The following is a 7,193-nucleotide window of genomic DNA, read 5'->3' on the forward strand; positions in this document are numbered from 1 at the left end:
CTGCAGCTGATCAGCTGTGAGTGACGCTACAAAACTGTGGTACAGGGTGCCCCCCCTGATATATAACTACCTTCAGAATAATATGGATGTAACATGGTCATTGAAAGCTGACTACACATGTTAAAACAAACTTTTTCACTATTAGCAAACTACCATGTTATCAGCAGTCTGGAGTATGGGCTTATTTTTAAAGTTGTTTCTAAACTGATACATGCTCACTCTGTTATGTCCCTTTCAACTTTATCTTTGTGTATTCACTAAGTGCACAGTTTTAGAATTCATAGACCCTGTCAGTCCTCAGTAAAATTAGGAGAGCCCCCTACGATCTGTTGAATGAAACCTACTTTTCTCTATGATGACTCAAAGTGTCACAATTCAATTACCTTTGTTTGTTCCCTTTGAAGATATTCAGACAGTGCTTTTTAAGAGTTCTGTTTCTAAGAAAAATAAAATGAACCACATGTACTGAGCATGTTGCACTCAAAGGACATTAGTAAATATAAAAAATAAGTAATTAGTATTCAATTTAAAAAGGAGGTATAAAAAGGGATTGTATTCTGTTCTGAGGGGAGCTGGCACGTTTGTCCTGGCTTGAACCCTCAGGCCATTTATAGATCCTGTTCAGGAAGGCTTTTGTTTCACGGTGTTGTGAATCATGTTTTTATGGATTGAATTATGTCCTGCCAAAGAGCTATGTTGAAATCTTAAGCCCCCAAATCTCAGAATGTGACCTTATTTGGAAACATGGTCTCTATAGAGGTAATCAAGTTAAAATGAGGTCATTAGAGTAATGCTTAATCCAATATGACTGGTGTCCTTATGAGAAATTTGGACACAGATACACAAATAGGGAGAATGTCATGTGAAGATGAAGGCAGAGATTGGGTGGTACATCTGCAAACCAAGGAACACCAAAAATTGCTATCAAACCACCAGAAGCTAGGGGAGAGGCATGGAACAGAGTTTTCCTCCGAGCCCTCAGAAGGAACTAACACTGTTGACACCTTAATCTGAAACCGAGTCCCCCCAAAACTGAGTTCCTCTGCTGAGTTTATGATTAACCTCTCTATCTGAAATTGTATTGCCTTTCTGGTCCCAATCCTGTTCCCCTCAAGACTGAGGTGTATCAAATAAAAGGGGGGATTGAAACCACATACAAGCCCCTATGTCCCTGTCCTTTGAAGTAAAAGGCTTTGCTTTAGTCTCCCAGGTCTCCCCAGAGTCTCAAAAGCCTGTCTCAAGAGTTAATGATTTGGAAATGTGAAGATGTAAAAATAAAGAATAGTTGTTGGGTTGGAAACTAGTAAAAATTTAGACGATAAACCAGCCACATAGCAGAGGCACTGAACTTCCAGTTCCCTGAAAGATATAGATAAAGGCCTGACACACATTCCTAAGTTGTTTTTACAGGGAGCAGACCTCCACCAGATGAAAACTGCTGACCATAAGCATGTACACCCCAAATTGGTTGAAACCAGAAGACTGGTGATGCTCGAAACTTCACCTGGATTTCTTCACCAATCAATCTGAGAATTGTGCACAAGCTGATCATGTACCCTGCAGCTCCCCCCCTCACACTGCCTTCAAAACCTTTGTCTCCAGCCTGCAACTTAAAGATGGTCTTAGGACCTTAGTCCACCATCTTCCCAGGTTGCTAGCCTCCTGAGTAAAGCAAGTTTTCCTTTCCACTTTTCAAACATTGGCCTTTCAAGTGGTGAGTAGCTGAACCTAGGGTCAGTACCAGCCTTGTTCAGTTACAAATCTTGTACTTCTAGTCTCCAGAACTATGACAAAATGAGTTTCTGGTTGCCAAAGACACCAAGTTTGAGGTACTTGTTACAGTAGCCCTAGCAAATGAACACATAATGACTTTTTTCTAATCTCTTAATTTCTGAATTCATATACAAAAGAACTCATCCCACATTTGCAAGCAACTCCTATAAGGGGTAAGGCTAAAACAGAGGAAAGAGCTACTGGGATTTTGATATCACCAGGCTACTCAAAGTGTGGTTTTCCCACCCTTATCTCTCTAGCCCCTGCTATCTCTCCTTACCTCATCCCCTTTCAGAGCCAAAGAGATGTCATCATTCAGTAAAAACTAACTCTAGTATATCCTTTACTTATTATTTTTCCTGAAATAAAATAGTTTTCTCCAATATAAATCTAGAATTCTACATTGGAAAAGTGATAAATAGTTGGAGAACTTAATGAAGTCTTCTCAATTTTTATTTATGACATGAAAATGAGAAAATTTTTGTCTTTTTTTTTTTAAGCAGGAAGGACCTATCAAATTATCTAGAAAAAGTTCCTATTTTATTGAGTAGGAAACTGAAATAATAGATGCAATATATTGGTCTTTGCCCTTGCTTCCTGGAACAGAGCTCTTAACACCCTTGTAAGTTAAGGGTTTCCTAAGTGATGAGAGCACTAGGAGCACCTTTTGTTCTAGTAATTGGTCTTTGACCCTGTTCCCTGACACAGAGCCCTTAAATCCCTTGGAATTTCCTGGGTGATAATAAGGTTTTCCTGGGTGATAATAAGGTTTTCCCAGCACCACTTATTGAAGAGACTGTCTTTTCTCCATTGTATATCCTTACCTCCTTTGTCATAGATTAGTTGACCATAGGTGTGTGGGTTTACCTCTGGGCTTTCTATCTTGTTCCATTGATCTATGTTTCTGTTTTTGTGCCAGTACCATATTGTCTTGGTTACTGTAGCTTTGTAGTATAGTCTGAAGTCAGGGAGTCTGATTCCTCCAGCTCTGTTTTTTCCCTCAAGACTGCTTTGGGTATTCAGGGTCTTTTGTGTCTCCAAACAAATTTTAAGATTTTTTGTTCTAGTTCTGTAAAAAATGCCATTGGGAATTTGATAGGGATTGCATTGAATCTGTAGATTGCTTTGGGTAGTATATTCATTTTCACAATATTGATTCTTCCAATCCAAGAACATGGTATATCTCTCCATCTGTTGGTATCATCTTTAATTTCTTTCATCAGTGTCTTATAGTTTTCTGCATACAGATCTTTTGTCTCCCTAGGTAGGTTTATTCCTAGGTATTTTATTCTTTTTGTTGCAGTGGTAAATGGGAGTGTTTCCTTAATTTCACTTTCAGATTTTTCATCATTAGTGTATAGGAATGCAAAAGATTTCTGTGCATTAATTTTGTATCCTGCAACTTTACCAAATTCATTGAATAGCTCTAGTAGTTTTCTGGTGGCATCTTTAGGATTCTCTATGTATAGTATCATGCCATTTGCAAACAGTGACAGTTTTACTTCTTTTTCAATTTGGATTACTTTTCTTTCTTTTTCTTCTCTGATTGCTGCAGCTAAAACTTCCAAAACTATGTTGAATAATAGTGGTGAGAGTGGGCAACATTGTCTTGTTCCTGATGTTAGTGGAAATGGTTTCAGTTTTTCATTACTGAGAACAATGTTGACTGTGGGCTTGTCATATATGGCCTTTATTAGGTTGACATAAGTTCCCTCTATGCCTACTTTCTGGAGGATTTTTATCGTAAATGGGTGTTGGCTTTTGTTTGTTGGAAGAATTTTAATCACAGTCTCAATTTCAGTGCTTGTGATTGGTCTGTTTATATTTTCTATTTCTTCCTGGTTCAGTCTCGGAAGGTTGTGCTTTTCTAAGAATTTGTCCATTTCTTCCAGGTTGTCCATTTAATCAGCATATAGTTGCTTGTAGTAATCTCTCACAGTCCTTTGTATTTCTGCAGCGTCAGTTGTTACTTCTTTTTCGTTTCTAATTCTGTTGATATGAGTCTTCTCCGTTTTTTTCTTGATGAGTCTGGCTAATGGTTTGTCAATTTCTTTTATTTCCTAAAAAAACCAGCTTTTAGTTTTATTGATCTTTGCTATTGTTTTCTTCATTTTTTTTTCCATTTATTTCTAGTCTGATTTTTATGATTTCTTTCCTCTGCTGACTTTGGGGAATTTTTGTTCTTCTTTCTCTAACTGCTTTAGGTGTAAGGTTAGGTTGTTTATTTGAGATATTTCTTATTTCTTGAGGTAGGACTGTATTGCTATAAACTTCCCTCTTAGAACTGCTTTTGCTGCATCCCATAGGTTTTGGGTCATCATGTTTTCATTGTCATTTGTTTTTAGGTATTTTTTGATTTGTTCAGTGATCTCTTGGTTATTAAGTACTGTATTGTTTAGCGTCCATGTTTTTGTATTTTTTTACAGATTTTTTCCTGTAATTGATATCTAGTCTCAGAGCGTTGTTGTCGGAAAAGATACCTGAAACAATTTCAATTTTCTTAAATTTACCAAGGCTTGATTTGTGGCCCAAGATATGATCTATCCTGGAGAATGTTCCATGAGCACTTGAGAAGAAAGTGTATTCTGTTGTTTTTGGATGCAATGTCCTATAAATATCAATTAAGTCCATCTTGTTTAATGTATAATTTAAAGCTTGTGTTTTCTTATTTATTTTCATTTTGGATGATCTGTCCATTGGTGAAAGTGGGGTGTTAAAGTCCCCTACTATGATTGTGTTACTGTCGATTTCCCCTTTTATGGCTATTAGCATTTGCCTTATGTATTGAGTTGCTCCTATGTTGGATGCATAAATATTTACAATTGTTATATCTTCTTCTTGGATTGATCCCTTGATCATTATGTAGTGTCCTTCTCTGTCTCCTGTAATAGTCTTTAAAGTCTATTTTGTCTGATATGATAATTGCTACTTCAGCTTTCTTTTGATTTCCATGGAATAGCTTTTTCCATCCCCTCACTTTCAGTCTGTATGTGTCCCTAGCTCTGAAGTGGGTCTCTTGTAGACAGCATATATACAGGTCTTATTTTTGTGTCCATTCAGCCAGCCTATGTCTTTTGGTTGGAGCATTTAATCCATTTACATTCAAGGTAATTATTGATATGTATGTTCCTATTACCACTTTCTTAATTGTTTTGGTTTGTTTTTGTAGGTATTTTCCTTCTCTTGTGTTTCCTGCCTAGAGAAGTTCCTTTAGCAATTGTTATAAATCTGGTTTTGTGGTGCTGAATTCTCTTAGCTTTTGCTTTTCTGTAAAGGTTTTAATTTCTCCGTTGAATCTGAATGAGATCCTTGCTGGGTAGAGTAATCTTGGTTATAGGTCTTTCCGTTTCATCACTTTAGATATGTCCTGCCACTCCCTTCTGGCTTGCAGAGTTTGTGCTGAAAGATCAGCTGTTAACATTATGGGGATTCCCTTATATGTTATTTGTTGCTTTTCCCTTGCTGCTCTTAATATTTTTTCGTTGTATTTAATTTTTGATAGTTTGATTAATATGTGTCTTGGCGTGTTTTTCCTTGGATTTATCCTGTATGGGACTCTCTGCACTTCCTGGACTTATTTCCTTTCCCATATGAGGGAAGTTTTCAACTATAATCTCTTCAAATATTTTCTCAGTCTCTTTCTTCTTCTGGGACCCCTATAATTTGAATGTTGGTGCATTAAATTTTGTCCCAGAGGTCTCTAAAACTGTCCTCAATTCTTTTTATTCTTTTTTGTTTATTCTGCTCTGTGGTAGTTATTTCCATTATTTTATCTTCCAGGTCACTTATCCATTCTTCTGCCTCAGTTATTCTGCTATTGATTCCTTCTAGAGAATTTTTAATTTCATTTATTGTGTTGTTCATTGTTTGCTTGTTTGTTTGCTCATTAATTCTTCTACGTCCTTGTTAAATGTTTCTTGTATTTTCTCCATTCTATTTCCAAGATTTTATCTTTACTATCATTACTCTGAATTCTTTTTCAGGTAGACTGCCTATTTCCTCTTCATTTGTTTGGTCTGGGGGGTTTTTACTTTGCTCCATCATCTGCTGTGTATTTGTCTGTCTTCTCATTTTGCTTAACTTACTGTATTTGGGGTCTCCTATTCACAGGCTGAAGGTTCGTAGTTCCCATTGTTTTTGGTGTCTGCCCCCAGTGGTTCAGGTTGGTGCATTGGGTTGTGTAGGCTTCCTGGTGGAGGGGACTGGTGCCTGTGTTCTGGGGGCAGAGGCTGGATCTTGTCTTTCTGGTGGGTAGGACCGCATCCAGTGGTGTGTTTGGGGGTGTCTGTGACCTTATTATGATTTTAGGTCTCTGCTAATGGGTGGGGTTGTGTTCTTGTCTTGCTAGTTGTTTGGCATGGGATGTCCAGCACTGGAGCTTGCTGGTCATTGAATGGAGCTGGGTCTTAGCATTGAGATGGAGATCTCTGGGTGAGCTCTTGCTGATGGATATTACATGGGGCTGGGAGATCTCTGGTTGTCCAATGTCCTGAACTCGGCTCTCCCACCTCAGAGACTCAGGCCTGACACCCGGCCGGAGCACCAAGACCCTGTCAGCCACACATCTTACATGTAAATGGGTTAAATTCTCGAATCCAAAGGCACAGGGTGGCTGGCTGTCTGCGCTCCGCTCAGTCCTCCAGCCGGGCCTTGTCCTCTGGGGCCCGTTGATATGGATAGCCTTCTTTGGATCCAGGTCCAGCTGCATTCCCTAGCATCTAGAAGAAGCAGCTGATGCCCCCCATCCTCCCCTAACCCTGCTGCAAGTCATTACAGTCCTGGAGTGCCCAGAGGGTATGTTTTAAAAAGTAGTAGAAGACAGAAACAGACTCACAGACAAAGAGAACAGACCTGTGGTTGCCAAGGGGGAGGTGGGATGGAGGAGGGATGGACTGGGAGTTTGGGGTTAGTAGATGCAAACTATTACATATAGAATGGATGGACAACAAGGTCCTACTGTACAGCATAGGTAACTATATTTGAAGTCTTGGGATAAACCATAATGGACAATAATATAAAAAAGAAAGTATATATATATATATATATATATATATATATATATGTATATGTATATGTATATATATGTAACTGAGTCACTTTCCTGTACAGCAGAAGTTAACACAGCATTGTAAATCAACTATACTTCAACAACAACAAAAATGTAGTGGAAGATTAAGTTGGATAAGAAAAGTGGATTGGATGATGTGAGAAATAGACTAGTACCAGAATAAGGAGTCTAAATTTGAGCAGATAAAAGGGCACTGCAGTTTCTCACTGTGATATTGTGATATAATAGGAAATATATATTTGGTCTTAGTCCCTGGCTCCTGGCTAGAGCTACTAAAAAACCTACTAAAAAACTGATAAAGGTGCTAGGAGCATCCTCTGTTCTAATAATTGGTCTTTGACCCTAGTTCCTA

The sequence above is a fragment of the Pseudorca crassidens genome, chromosome 2 (assembly GCF_039906515.1).
Source record: "Pseudorca crassidens isolate mPseCra1 chromosome 2, mPseCra1.hap1, whole genome shotgun sequence".
Lineage (NCBI taxonomy): Eukaryota > Metazoa > Chordata > Mammalia > Artiodactyla > Delphinidae > Pseudorca > Pseudorca crassidens.